The sequence below is a fragment of the Eptatretus burgeri genome, chromosome 17 (assembly GCF_056783735.1).
Source record: "Eptatretus burgeri isolate ZD-2024b chromosome 17, Ebu_testis_v1, whole genome shotgun sequence".
NCBI classification, from domain to species: domain Eukaryota; kingdom Metazoa; phylum Chordata; class Myxini; order Myxiniformes; family Myxinidae; genus Eptatretus; species Eptatretus burgeri.
Genome location: NC_140977.1, coordinates 27858348 through 27873601, shown reverse-complemented (window position 1 = coordinate 27873601; position 15254 = coordinate 27858348). Strand labels below are relative to the sequence as shown.

General features: G+C 42.9%; 1 long non-coding RNA gene across 1 annotated transcript in view; it reads left to right on the top strand.

Moving 5' to 3' along the window:
• Positions 1-15254, top strand: part of LOC147009624 (uncharacterized) — a 133877-nt gene that overhangs the window by 85464 nt on the left and 33159 nt on the right. Inside the window, exon 2 of the long non-coding RNA XR_015052793.1 lies at positions 14188-14270. This is a non-coding gene — a long non-coding RNA (uncharacterized LOC147009624). The remainder of the gene's footprint in view (positions 1-14187; positions 14271-15254) is intronic.

Below are 15254 nucleotides of genomic sequence, written 5' to 3'. Positions count from 1 at the left end.
CCTGTAACACAAACACAAAAAGAAGTGCACACACATGCTCACCCACATACATACAACACCAGGTCACATGTTAAAAAAAAAAGAAAAAAAAAAAAGAGCAGAGCACCCCTTCAATGATGTGATTTGACGTTTTTTTTGCTTTTGCAAAATAAAATTTAAAAAAGCACTCCTCCATTTGACCTCAAGCACCAGCACGTGACCAGAAATGAGTGGTCGTATCGACCGAGGCCGAGGGTTTATTGTGCCTGATGAAGCCGGCGAAACATTGTCCTGAGACCGGGTCTGTTCTCGCTTTTTTGCTCAAATTAGCGGAGTCGATTTTGTTTTTACTTTTGGTTGGAAGTGCCTTCTTCTTCTTAAAAAATGAATAATCCCAACCACCACATTGTTATAGTATATACCTGTGTATATATATATATATATATATATATATATATATATATATATATATATATATATATATAATATATATATATATATATATATATATATATATATATATATAATGTTTGTTTGTTTTTTTCAGTATATTGTTGCAGACCGGTGTCCGATGGCGAGAATGACCGCTAGGTGGGGGAAGTTACATCGTCTCCCACCAGACTCCCGGAATTGTAGGCCGTCGCTCACGGATAATTCTGTGATGCGGTGGGTCGCTTAACAGACAATGGACGCCAATACCTCCACCGCGTAGCGTAGGGTCTTTTTGTCTCGAACCAATTTACCTAATTAACCACGCGGTGTCATCTCCCGGGCAACCACGCTCTCGGTACGCCTTGCCCGAACCGGATCACGCTACCAACTACGGTAGCGTACCAACTACGGTAGCGTACCAACTACCAACTCCGAATCGGATGCAGCCGAGCGGAACGACCAAGGACGTACCGGCTCGAATGAACAGAATATCGGGAATAAAGAGCCGGCTAAAACTCAGATCCGAACCATGCTGGACCAATGAAGGAAAAGACGAAAATGAACTGGGAACATTTCTAATAGTTTATTTACAATAAAGCGAGGATAAATATGTGGCACAGGAAATAGGTTTATTGGGGATGTTATGCAGGGGAAGATGAGAGAAAGATGTAGTGCGACAATTTTACAGTAACTTACAAAGGAGACACAGAGCAGACTTGTCATGAGAATAAAACAGGCAAGATTTACAATGATCAAATAAAAACACTTCTGCAATTCTACTTAAAAGATGGCGGCACACACTCAGACGAAAATAAACCCAGATGTATGGCAAAGGACCTTTTGCAGCCAGAGAGGGAGGTGAGCTGAGATCGCAGTTCTTTTGGGTACCTGAACGTTGGAGGGAAGCAATGCTCCGTGGTGCGGCACCTATCAATGGTCATGCGGCTCTGTCCATGGCCGCCCACGTAGAGACCGTGTCTGTGAAGGAGCCCAGGTCAAGTAGAGCGGAGTCCGAAGTGGGGATCATGGCTGCAGACAGGACCCCACAAGAGACCCGGTCAAGGTTGGGTCGAGGTCTTCCCAGTTCTCACACACTCAAAACGAACGACCCCCCCCCAAAGAGCGCAACCACTCCATGACCTTCCTCCTTTGTTTCGCTATCAGCCAACAAACTGTCTCACTCCAACACTCCGCTCAAGACGACTCACTTTCCAGCTCACTCTCAAGACGACTCACTTTCCAGCTCACTCTCAAGACGACTCACTTTCCAACTCACCCTCAAGACGACTTACCTTCCAGCTCACCAGACCACTCTGAATGAATGGTGTCGTAATTTATAGATCTCCCTCAGTGGGGAGGGGCCTTGGTGAAGCCGACGTCACTGTTCGCCCTGATTGGATGGGGGTTCCATGGGGCCGCCCTTTTAAGGCGGGTTTCGGCCATACCGGGAATCCCGCCCACTCCGCTCGTCCGGATTCGCCAAAAAGGTACTACACAAAGATTCTGCCTCGGAAAGTGAGTCGCCGGTTAGGCGAGTAGGTTAATACGAGCTTGTTCAGCCCATGCGAGAGTAGCAAGCGAGATAAAGGTGCGAGCAGGCAGAGGGCACTGTGAGTCGTCGTGGATGGGATATAATGATTTAATAATCTAACTAAAAAAACATCGCAACGCACCCCAGTGTCTTCCCACTACACACACGGAGGGGTTCTTTCTGCACATATACTTAATGGAATAACTGACTTTGGGACAACTGTATGTTTGTATGCATACGGTTCCGAGAACCATAACGATATCGTTAAGAATTCTGTCCCGCCCGGCTTGCGAGCGGCCGCGTAACTCCAATCGCAACCGCGTCGCCCACCGGACGGACAATTCAGTCGTGACCGTCCTGGAAATACCGCCAGGAGCCAGTCACGGGTGGGGGTTTAACCTCACCACAACCCAGTCCGCATTCTACCCGCGCGAAAATAGGGTGAATCGCCAAATGTCGATACACCTAAATACCCGCACGGGTAACCGACCGAGGGGTTGCACCACGCCGTAGGTCGACTTAGGACACGAACCGCTTAAGCGGTTCATTCCGTGCTTCAGGGATAACCGAGCAGCGTTATCGCCGACCTCGACGGATGTGATTCTGTTTACCGGGCGTTAAAAACCCACTACTCATTCCACGATAGAAGATGGCACTTCCAATGGGGAAAGGACGCAACGAACGGGATACGTTTCACACAAGCACATTTATTTCAATTACACACACAACACAAGCAAGGCAGTCGTGCAATATACAAGCAACAAATAGAATGCAAAAGCAATACGACCGACTATAATTATTATTTACAAGCACTTACACAGTTTCAACTTGGCAGGACACGGCACCACAGCATGCATACAAAAACAAAGAAAGACCTCCCTCACAGGCAAGGGGGTAGACGGGGTCCGTAGACCTTTATGGTCGTGGGCCGTGGATGACCGAAAAGGCCCACGAGACCGAAGGGTCTTACCCGCACCCTCGTGGTGCGACGGTGGGCAGGTCGCGACGTCTCGTCCCCACGGCAACTAGCGTAGCCGCGCCTGATCTCGGGCCTTGCAACCGTGGGCAGGTCGTGACGCCTCGCCCCCACGGCAACTAGCGTAGCCGCGCCTGATCTCGGGCCTTGCAACGGTGGGCAGGTCGTGACGCCTTCTCCCCACGGCCACGAAGACAAGACTTCCACCCGACTGCCCCAAGTCTGTCTACGACGAAGACTTGAACCACGACGACGACGACCAAGACCAAGACCAAGACCAAGACCAAGACCAAGACCAAGACCAAGACCAAGACCAAGACCAAGACCAAGACTTCCACACGACTGCCCCAAGTCTCTGCTATCCGCGCTCTTTTTGAGGCGCTCCTCTTGCCCTTTTATTTCTCCTGCGCCTGCCCCGCCCTTCGCGGCGCGTGGGTGGGGGGGAGGAACATTCCAGAGAAATTGGGGCGGGAGTTGGTTTCCAACCGTCAAACTTGTTTACCGGAGGAGAAATTGGGGTGGGGCTGGTTTCGTTGCTCCTTTAGTGGCGTTGTGGTGTGGATGGCATGGTTGTTGAGATAGCGTGGTTGTTGAGATGGTGTGGTGGTTGAGATGGCGTGGTTGTTCCAAAATAACGACAGGTAAAGAAAAATGGCTAACTCAAAGCGTCGCAGCCCGGATGAATGACACATATTCCCTCTAAACAACGGGTGTGGACTAACTACACATGAACTTATCGATATATCTAACCTGAGGACCTTTCTGGTGTATTGCAAATTTCCACAGGCGTAACAATATCTTCAGTTTGGATGGATATGTTTTCCCAAATTTTTTGGAAAATCTCATTCTGAACACAGAATTCTTTTAAAATTTTGCGTTGGCAACCAGTCCATGGCAACCAATGAGTGCAAATACGAAAAAAACGAATAAGTTGTTTTCACTGAAACACTACATACAAACAACCTTATCATTTACCAACAAATGATTAGATTGTGGTTTAATACGACGAATCTATAGACAGTAACGGCAAATGTATGCCTGCCTTTGAAAGAACGTTTTCGAATGAATGAAACAGTATGAATCCATCGAGTATTTTTCAATTAAACCACGCACGATGTTGAGTATTTTTGGTTTATTTAATAGCGTCTTTGAACTGTATATTAGGGCATTAACAAACAGAAATCATTCCGCTAGTTCCGAACGTACTCACTTTATCATCTGTTTCAGTTTTGGGTTAACTGTCATCTGTTGTTTGCATATTATCATTTCTACTTTTACGTTGAAATGATCATATCCACTGATGTGAGAAAAACTAGCCGAGGAAATTTACTATTTTCTGTTTTAAAAGATTGCGTTACAGACATACATGAAATATATCCGTCCATAACGTACGTCCAAAATGTGGTTTTTGGCTTCACACCCAAAGCTGAAAACCTCAGAAGAATATGCCAATTTTTCCGTTGAGGAAGTTGTATTTTACAACCTCAATGTAACATTTTCTTCTTAAATATAAAGTCCGGTGGATGATTTTGAAGTGCTGTTTCATTACAGACGTGCACGGAGGGACAGTGTGGCAATTTCATGAATATGTCAACCAAGAGTAACAAGATTCAACCTCTTTGCAGTGATGCAGATGGTGTAAATTTTAGACACTGACATTCTGCTGTATAAAAAAACAGTGGCGGTTTCATCCAAAATGTCAGCTAAGACATTGTGATGTATATTTGAATTATTGATATGCTGGGGACAAAATATCCAGTAAAAGTAAGACTGTCAGAAGTACAGGTGGTTTGTCATTGAGTAGGAAGATGGGGTCCCCATGCACCCGGTTGATATATTTTTCCAACTTACTTTCTTGTAATCCTCAAGGTGTCTAGTAAATGAATGTTCATGTTCCCATCACAAAATATTGTCCCAAGGGGTCCGTTTGGCAGTCATCTTGGCAGCCATCTTGGATTTCTGCCGAAAATCGATTTTCAGCGTAATTTTGGCATGAGGAATCGATTGAGAGGGTTATTTTCATGACTTAAACAAGTTGGATACATTTAAACTCGAAAAATATGAAAAAAGTCACTGAAATTTCCACTCAAAATCTTGCAAATTTTCAATCTACATACATACCAAACTATAAGACTCCCATGAAGTCTGGATTCAATTAAAATTGCCAGTAATTACGGAAAAATAACAAAATATCAGTTCAATAAAGCACAAGAAGAAGGAAACTATTCTAATACTATTCTCATCTTGCACAATAGGACAAGCTACAGAAGCAGTAAGCAATGTATGTCATTGTTTCATTGCGCTGCTGTATATCTAGTCATCATCATTAAGAAGCTCATCATAATCAATCTCTTGCTCCTCTTCCTCTTCTTCATCCTCCTCCACCTCCTCAGCAGTTTTCTCTAGCAAGTAAATGAGGGAAGGGGGAAGGATAGAGCCACATGACCACATCAGCTCCAAGATACCCTCCTCGATCTTCTCCCAGCCTTGGTCAGGATCATAGGGCTTGGGACACCAGAAGATCGTCTTGTCAGCTTGCTTGTAATTGCCAAGGCGGTAGTTCACACGACCAATGTGTGGGACTATTTTGTCTCTGCAAGGTGGAAGCCGGGAGAGATCCACCTTAGATTTGGTCATAAGTTGCTCATCCTCCCCCACCATCTTCTTCAGTATGATGCTGCGTACGGCATTGAGAGACTTCTCCCGGGCCTGGCCATACATCAGACATGTGAATGCCTCAATGTCATCCATCACCTCTGGCTTTTCTGGAAAAAAAACATTGGTACATTATAAAATTATGCTGTACTATTACTTGTATTCGACAATTATTTGATTGCCATAAACTGCAACTGAAATTGTCATATAAAGAAAATAGTCTCACCTGAAGGCTGCGCAGTACTTTGGGTGGCTCTGTAGCTTCTTCAGGGGCTCAACCTTGCCCTTTCCTGTGAAGGCACTCGTTATATCTTCCCCATTGAACACATACAGGCAAAGTATCATGGTGCAGTAATCAGCTCCCTTCGAATCCACAAGTTCACTAACGTTCACAATCTGTCCATGCTTTCCAGTCCCAGTATCGAGGTAGGTAGTGATTGCGATCGAGTGAACATGGTGCAGGAGGATCAAGAAAATGTTAGTGTCTGGCATCCTCACCACAGTTGACTTGTATCCAAGGTTGGCAGCATACTTGAGATAGAGTACAACTAGGGTGTCTGTCTCCTCCTGGTCCAACACCAGCTCATGGATCTTGCATACTCTCACCTAAAACATGTCATTGTGTGAGTTGCGATTATATATTATAGTGCTGAGCATTTGGTGAGAAAGGCTCACAGGTGCACCATATGAATATCAATATACTCACATCGCCATCTCATGATACACCTTGCCCTTCACCACTGCCACCGCTGTCCTATATTTCTCGAGCCAAGATGCCGCTGCATTGCGCCCCCACACCTGTAGTAGTTGTAGTTGACAGAGCTGTGTCTTATTCTCCTCGTTTGCCAGGAATAGTTTGAAGTCACTCGGCTTCCTTGTTGCTGGCCCCTCTAAGATATATCGCTGGGAGAAGCCATGGCACAATCTCTCCTGGGCCTTGATGGAGTTAGCATGGTATGAATCAGTTGAGAAGACAAAATTCTTCTTAGCCACCATTTGATCTAGCACCTGGAGGCAAATTGCACCAAACGTTGGGGGGAGGTTGATCATGGTGTGGAAAAGTGCATTGCCATCCTGGATGGAGAGGACATCTTTTGGATAAGGCACATCCTCAGGAGCATCTTCAATCAAGGAATGAAGCATAGCAGCCTTGTTGGTCTTATTGAAGAACCATCAGCTGTGCCGAGGATATGAGGGACAGAGGTGAGTGAGAACCACATCAGCTCATCAAGGTTGAGGGGCTCATCCAGGTTGGGTCCCCATGCACCTGGTTGATATCTTTTTCGAACTTACTTTTTTTTGTAATCCTCAAGGTGTCTAATTAATGAATTTGTATGTTCCCATCTTGAAAAATAATGAGGTATAAATGGATTACTTTTAATTGCGGATGACAACCACTCTTTTACCTCATCTGAGATGAGTCAGGAAGCTTGCCATGTGAGTGCATTTTTAAATATACGTGCGAATTGAAACATAAGAACCCCCCGAGTCATGAAAATAACCCTCTCAATCGATTCCTCATGCCAAAATTATACTGAAAAAATGGGGCCATTTGTCTCTTATGATGTCCAGTTCAAAAGTTATGCCGATTATCTATTTTTGTCGGAAATCCAAGATGGTCGCCAAGATGACTGCCAAACGAACTCCTTGGGCCAATATTTCGCGATGGGAACATGAAAATTCATTTATTAGACACTTTGAAGATTACAAAAAGTAAGTTAGAAAAATAAATCAACTGGGTGCATGGGGACCCAATCTTCCTGCTATACTACAGAGTCAAAATATCATCTAATCATTCAATTTTCTGGTCGTGGCAATCGACCAACTTCTGTTTTAGCATCATGTTAAACAAAGAACTCAGTATGCCGGGATTTGAGCTAACTTCTAAGACTGCTAAGGTTTCTTGGTGAAGTAAACACTCAGTAGTGTGAAATGCTTGCCACGCCCCCCTCACCGACAAACGGATCAGAGCCGTCTCGACTTGCTAGTCCTCTCAGGAAGCAGCAGTTATCTTCAGTTAATAAAGGTGCTGAAATGAGTCTTTACACATCTATATATTACGAAAACTCTCATCTTGTATGTATGTATGTATGTTTGTATGTATGTATGTTCCGGAAATACAGCCAAAACGGTACACGATAGCGCAAAAATTTTAGGGCCACCTTACTCACCATTCCCCTGCGGTGTGCAGTGTCAAGTTTCGTTAAAATCGGGCAACAAAAAAATTATTTTAAAAAATCAATTACCGATTCAGTCAAGGACTCTTCAGGAGAATTTGATCAATGCAAACAACCTCAGCGGTATAGTTCGCTGGAGCTATCTTTTTTTATTTTTTTATTTTTTTTTTTGAAATGATTTTTTTTATCAACCGCTGTCACAATGGGAACCCAACGGGTTCACGGGTGGTCCAGTTAACGATAAATCCCATTGCCTGTCCGATTTTTCTCCCCATGATCACATTATATGTGGACTGCATCTGGATTGTGTATAATGTATATCTTGGGGCCTCATACGTGATTTCTCCTGGCCATGGCTTAAATTCTGACATGGACTATTGCCTCCGACACCATTACAACCCAATTGTGACTTCTATTTAATGCATAATCCAATTCATAAGGGTCCCCAGCTATAAACTGTCATCCCACAGTGTGTCACAGGCAGGGTGATTCATCAATGTATGTGCTATTCCTCGGATGGACGATAAATTGGCGTTGGTGGACTTTAAGAAGAGTAGACATGTTATCGGCGGCATCCTGAACAAATGACAAATTCCTGCCCTAACCTTAGTCGAACGTCAGGCCTCGCCAGTCGGTTTGTGAAAGACTTTAGCCAAGACTTGGCACGTATACATACACATGACCCCCAAAACCCTCCCCCACCTCCCCTCCCCCCCGTTGCTCCAGTAGGGAGCGGGTGTTTATAGTTACTAAATGGAGACATGTCCATTCGTCATGCGACGAAGAACCAATACCTCGAGTAGAGAGAGATGGGATATTGACACCATATTTGGCTCTGGGTATTACTAACTTTTCAAACTAGAAAAAAAAAATTGCAAATACATTCCCGACAGAATGGCACCGTTATGTTGTGCTCTGGAATCTACAACTCTTTTTGGCCAATAAAGAACATACTTTAACCAGTTCAGAAATATAATATCGTTCAACGAATGTTCAGGTTCACCGTGAAATCAATTTCCAATGGATAAAATGCATTAAATGAATAACGTGAGTGATGTTTTTTTCCTCATTGCAATATCTATTTTATCATCATCTTCCATATTGCAAAACCCAGTGGCATATTTCAGGGCCAAGTCATAGATTTCGATTCTTCCTTCATAAGCCCCCAACGGGAGGTCAACCTGGTTGGGGGCTTATATTTTGGGGCCTGTCTGTCCATCCGTCCATCCCACACTCGCCTCTGAGCTGTCTAGCCGGACGTGGAATCGTGACAACTATAAACTCACCCTGGTGTCTCACATGCAGAGTGAGGCATCAATGTGTGTGCCATCCCGATGGATGTTCATCTTGAGTATTCGTCTGTCAGCACTGGTCGTTGGTGAGCGTTAAATATCCTATGGTGTGTATCGTGAAGGTGAGGTGAGTTATCTCCGGCTCTCTGAACAAATTACAAATTCCTGGCCTGATTGACTGTTGGGAAAATTACCAAAACACGACTCTTGTCCTGGAACTGCCGTGGCATCACCGACGCTGTTGTCAAGGGTACGGTACATATTAGTGATTGATTACAACTAGCAAGCCTGTCGATTCCTCAACATATATACAGTACACTTCCATGATTGAGGTGTTAATTAAGAAACTCCATGGGTCTCAGCATTGTTGGATATAAGTCCATAACTTGCTGGACTCTCAGAAGTCAAATCCTAACATAGCTTATATTTAATTTTAAAAATCAGAGAGCAAGATTCCATGAAGGCTCATATAAATGACGTTTTAAAATGTTTGCACTTAACACTTTCATTCTTTTAATGAAATTATTCCAAAAAAAAAAAAAAATTATACAAACATTGGCCATCACATTACTGTTTCTAGTGAGTTGCTGACTCATTCAATTGTTGACAAAGGTTCTATACTGACAGATCATTTGATAAAATACCTTTTGGGAGGTGAAACGAATACCTGCGCAAGGTGAAGTACTTCGTCTTCACACGTAATGGACAGAAGTATAACAAGAGGGAAACTTGATAGCATCTGAAAATGTAAAGCCCATCTGCTTTCTATTCATACTTCTTCTTCTTCCGTATGAAAAACGGTACCTTTGACCTTTTGACCAATTAAGTAATTTTTCTTCTCCGTATTCTCATAATAAAGCTTTGTTGAAAATGTGATAAAAACTCAAATGATAATTAAAATTTCAGGTCAATTGGATGAAAATTGACAATTTTATGTGACGCTGACCTTTGACCTTTTTGACCGAATTATTAATTTTTCTTCTCCATATTCTCATAATAAAGCTTTGTTAAAATGTGATAAAAGCACAAATTATAATTGAAAATTTTCAGGTCAATCGGTTGAAAACTGACGATTTTACGTGACAGTCACCTTTGACCTTTTTGACCGAATTATCTAATTTTTCTTCTCCATATTCTCAGAATAAAGCTTTGTTGAAAATGTGATAAAAGCTCAAATTATAATTTAAAAATTTTGTCAATCGGTTGAAAACTGACGATTTTACGTGACAGTAGCCTTTGACCTTTTTAACCGAATAATTAATTTTTCTTCTCCATATTCTCATAATAAAGCTTTGTTGAAAATGTGATAAAAGCTCAAATTATAATTAAAAATATTTTGTCAATCGGTTGAAAAACTGACGATTTTACGTGACAGTCACCTTTGACCTTTTTGACCGAAGTATTAATTTTTCTTCTCCATATTCTCATAATAAAGCTTTGTTGAAAATGTGATAAAAGCTCAAAATATAATTTAAAATTTTTGTCAATCGGTTGAAAACTGACGATTTTACGTGACAGTAACCTTTGACCTTTTTGACCGAAGTATTAATTTTTCTTCTCCATATTCTCATAATAAAGCTTTGTTGAAAATGTGATAAAAGCTCAAAATATAATTTAAAATTTTTGTCAATCGGTTGAAAACTGACGATTTTACGTGACAGTAGCCTTTAACCTTTTTGACCGAATTATTAATTTTTCTTCTCCATATTCTCATAATAAAGCTTTGTTGAAAATGTGATAAAAGCTCAAATTATAATTGAAAATTTTCAGGTCAATCGGTTGAAAAACTGACGATTTTACGTGACAGTCACCTTTGACCTTTTTGACCGAAGTATTAATTTTTCTTCTCCATATTCTCATAATAAAGCTTTGTTGAAAATGTGATAAAAGCTCAAAATATAATTTAAAATTTTTGTCAATCGGTTGAAAACTGACGATTTTACGTGACAGTCACCTTTGACCTTTTTGACCGAAGTATTAATTTTTCTTCTCCATATTCTCATAATAAAGCTTTGTTGAAAATGTGATAAAAGCTCAAAATATAATTTTAAATTTTTGTCAATCGGTTGAAAACTGACGATTTTACGTGACAGTAACCTTTGACCTTTTTGACCGAATTATTAAGTTTTCTTCTCCATATTCTCATAATAAAGCTTTGTTGAAAATGTGATAACAAAAGCTCAAATTGTAAAAACATTTCAACTCAGACAGACACAGATACACACATCAGTGATTGCAAAGCTCCATCTCATGCTGCGCAGGGACGGTCTTAAAAGAAATGAAACTGAAGGAAGCTTGGAGTATGTTCCATCTTTCTCGATGCATCATTCATTATTTTTTTCGCTCATGAAGAAAAACGAAATGAAAAATGTACAGTTCTTTAAACAACACAAGTAAAGAAACAAGTAAATTTACTGCATGGATATAGAGAGGTGGATAATGTGGTGAGACAGGGGCAAAGAGACTAAAGAGGAGGGGGGGGGGTTACTCGGTATATTTAAATATTTATCTTAGATTGTATATTTTCTGATTTATTCATTTTTCTCCTTGAACCAAACCCTTATCTCCCGTTGGATCAATTGTCAATGATATAAGTTGGACAGAAACACTTGCATCTTCCTCTGGAGATAATTACCATGACGTGATAACCCCCATGAGACATGACCCGTGCAGACACTTTATTTGGACTTGCACCTGGAGTCCAGGTGGAACCACAACCCCTCTCCCCAATACTGGCATCCTTTTCTTAATTGTAGCTGGGTCTTAATTTTACATTTCTGCAGGGATCACATGTCACATCACATGATCATTTGGTGGGAATCCTGCGTCCATACAAGTAATTCACCAAATTAATATCGTCACGTGAAGGGAAGATTGAGACCATCCAAGGGGCGTGCAGAATGCCCAAGCCATACCCCAACGGGATGGCGAAAGGAAACTGCGTCCCAGCACGAAACCGCAGCCATGCACGAGGCCCTTAACCGGCCCATATCACTGAGCGGATAAGATGGCCAATTGAATCAAGACTCAAGTGCTCCAATGCTGATCATTACAACATATTTAACCAATCAACCGAGCAGGATTAAAGCTACCTTACCCCCTTTACACACCGCACTTCATTTTATACCAGGTACAACAGGCTCCTTCAGGTTTTCCCATCCAACAACCGAAGTTCTTATGGAAACTCTACAACCAGTGCGGTAGCTGGCGTTCGAAGCGGTTGGAGAATTGGGCAGTTCTTTAATAGCCTTGGGGTTATAAAGCCTGGCAGAAACGGCATCAAACCAAGGATGAAAAATGAACAGAGACGTATGAACAATTGACGATGATGATGAGATGGACAAGGTTAAAACCTCATGATGTATATTTCTGAGCCATGTGACCAGCAAGAAGAGAGGAGTCTCACGATATCTAAACAAACCCTTCATGGCAGGATGGATCAGTTACAAGCAGCGAATTGGTTGTTTTGCCTTTCGTGCTTGGCCTTCAAAGACTACTGAAAGCTTTGTATTCCTACCAATTGTCGCAGAAACCACAATGCCATGTGGAAACTACCCTGCCAATGGCTGCTCGAGCAATGCACAGGTACTGACGTAGTACGATTGTAACCACCAGGGATGCAACCACTAGGCTATTCTCCTCAGGTCATGCCTCCACATCCCAGTGCAGGCTCACTCACCACGACTGTGGCCGCTCCGTCTGGTTAAACCCAGCTCAGTCCATTCTCTTCTCACAACTAATCTGTTCTGCTATGCCCGGTCTCCTCTCTCCTTCTCTCTCTGTCTCTGTCTGTCTGTCTGTCTGTCTGTCTGTCTGTCTGTCTCTCTCTCTCTCTCTCTCTCTCTCTCTCTCTCTCTCTCTCTCTCTCTCTCTCTCTCTCTCTCTCTCTCTCTCCCTCTCTCCTTCTCTCTCTGTCTCTCTCTCTCTCTCTCTCTCTCTCTCTCTCTCTCTCTCTCTCTCTCTCTCTCTCTCTCTCTCTGAACAACTCTCTCTCTCTCTCTCTCTGAACAACTCTCTCTCTCTCTCTCTCTCTCTCTCTCTCTCTGAACAACTCTCTCTCTCTCTCTCTCTCTCTCTCTGAACAACTCTCTCTCTCTCTCTCTCTCTCTCTCTCTCTGAACAACTCTCTCTCTCTCTCTGAACAACTCTCTCTCTCTCTCTGAACAACTCTCTCTCTCTCTCTCTCTCTCTCTCTCTCTCTCTCTCTCTCTCTCTCTCTCTCTCTCTCTCTCTCTCTCTCTCTCTCTCTCTCTCTCTCTCTCAACAACTCTCTCTCTCTCTCTCTTTCTCTATCTATCTATCTATCTATCTATCTATCTATCAATCTATCTATCTATCTATCTTCCTCTCGCCGTTTCTGGTCTCTCTCTGGTCTCTCTCTGGTCTCTCTCTGGTCTCTCGCTCTCTCCCGCGCTCTCTCTCTCTCTCTCTCTCTCTTCCTCTCTCTGCTCTTTCTCTCTCTCTCTCTCTCTCTCTCTCTCTCTCTCTCTCTCTCTCTCTCTCTCTCTCTCTCTCTCTCTTCCTCTCTCTGCTCTTTCTCTCTCAAGCTTTCTCTTCCTTCTGCTTATCTGCAAGATGTGAAGGATGCGATGTCTGCAATTCCCTCTGGGATAGGGGGCTCTGGAGTTTCAGGAGAATTCTAAGACCCACCCAATCATGACTAGAAGCACACCTGACTTGCCATTGTACAGTTCGTTGCTGTTCATGTGCCACTGTATCCACATATTAATTCAACGAAATACACCTAAATTCACTCGTACCATAACAATTACACCTGAGTAATTTTATTAACAACACAATCATGCACATCTGTGATCCCAGAACCATACATAATCAATGCTCCATCAGTCACATCGATCGGAAGCAACAAGAGTCGCCGAAGTGCCGACAAGTCTACTTGACATGGAAATTCCCTTTCCCTTAACAACACTTTAATGAAGCCACAGGAATTAACAAGTTGTGGCGATCAAATAATACTTTTGGCATTGAACACATTTACTCACTGCGACGCGCAGCGCGACATCTCGCTTCATTCGCTCCTTTCATCAGCCCCTTATCTTCAGCTGGTTTGCCATTGTGTTGTTCTGCCAAAACCACATCACGCATACATGGAGTTGTTATTTTCCCCCCCTTTTTTCCCCACAGACATGAAGATTGCTTGGGGAGCACTGCTGCTCCTTGCTGCTTGCTGTGCTCGGAATCCAGCACATACTCTGCAAACCCCGCGGGTAAACTGATGTTTGAATGCTTTGCTTCCATTTCAGTTTCGCCACCTGTTCGTGTTCACAATGACATTGACAGTTCGGTGTGCATCTTTGTGCATTTGTTTTCTGGAAATGCACACTTCATTTTCACGAATTGAGACGAGGTGGTGGATTGTGTCGCTCCGTTCTCCCCGGGTGCGGCGAGTGGTTGCGCGCTTGCGGTGACGTCGAGGAGCGCGGCCACACCGTCGATCCGATGCCTCCTGTAGGTTAGAATAGGAATACTAAAAAGGTGACAAGACATATTTACAGTCATCCACAAAGTATATTTTTCAAGAACAAAGAATCTGAACTTCTATATAAAATAGAGAATGAGATAAGATGAATATCTTATATCTGTTACACTAACTACCAACTACCATTCAGGCACTCACAAATACATTTTTCCTTACAATTTTTTTTTCATGAAATATGTGGAGGCCCCCTGGTTGTGGAGGCCCCCTGGGCAACTGCCCAGCTTGCCCATGCCTAAATCCGACCCTGCAGCCTGTGGCTGCTGGTTGCATCATTGCTGGGAGTGATGCAGTGCACCCTGCTCCCAGTAATCTGGTACTCATCTTGCCGACCTCAGAAGGATGACAGGCTGAGTCAACCCCACCTGGTGATTAAGTAACGGCATCACAGGGGCTCAAACTCAAGACCTCATCAGATGTTCAGCCAACACCAGGCTAAAGACACCTTGATTGTTTGCGGAGAAAAGCAGGCAATCAGCGGTTGACTTGTGCACTTCCGAACTGATTACTGTGCGGTTCAATTGAAAGTTTATTTACGATAAACGGTGGCCAATCAGTTTTACATAAGATAGCCGATTGAACAATTTTATGACTATTCGGCCAAGTGGTTCGGTTGGTATTTTTGAAAAAGATTATAATCTTTAAAAAACAACATAAATAGAGGAACTCGAGTTGAGTTTCTGTTCAACAAATATTTCCATTTGGATCCACAAGC